The sequence below is a fragment of the Gallus gallus genome, chromosome 5, assembly GCF_016699485.2.
Source record: "Gallus gallus isolate bGalGal1 chromosome 5, bGalGal1.mat.broiler.GRCg7b, whole genome shotgun sequence".
NCBI classification, from domain to species: Eukaryota; Metazoa; Chordata; class Aves; order Galliformes; family Phasianidae; genus Gallus; species Gallus gallus.
Window position 1 is genome coordinate 24954613 of NC_052536.1, and position 688 is coordinate 24955300.

Genomic DNA, 688 nt, shown 5'->3' on the forward strand with positions numbered 1-688 from the left:
AAAGGCACCTGGGGACAGGCTCAGCCCCTGGGGGTACTGTGGAGGGATGTTGTGGCAGCATCAGAATTAATGAGTCTTTCCTCCTTATAAAAAAACCAACAACAACAAAAAAAAAAAACACAGCAAGGGAAGCAGAAGGGTTACAGATAAGGTCAGGGAAGGATAAACGAGGTGGCCACTTGAAACTTGGAGTCAGCTAAGGCCTCAGTGGGCAGGGAAGGGAGCTCCATTTGTAGCTTTTGAAGATGGCCAAAACTTCAGCTGGAAGACAGACAGGTGGGAGAAGCAGCAAATATATCTGTTACCCCAAAAGGGGTTTGCCATAATGACATACAAGGAAGCCCAGGAGGGAGCTGGAGCAGAGGAGAGGCAGTGCCAAAAGGGCCTGTGTAATTCATCAGCAGAGATCACAAAGAGAGGAGCCTTTGATGAGCACAGACAAGTAAACAGTCATTCCAGCTTTGTAGAGATTTGAACCAGGGCTGCAAATTGAGTGGAACTGTGAGGGCCTGGAAAAGGAGCTGGGACAAGGACACACCAACCCTTAGGGGCTAAGGTCATTGGAGGTAAGAATGGGAGATTGAAGAAGACATAGGCTTAAAGACATAGAAGAATGCATGAAGCAAGAGAGAGAAAGGCAGAACACAACAGCAAGAGAAAAAAAAATTAAACCTTTTCTAAGTTCGTG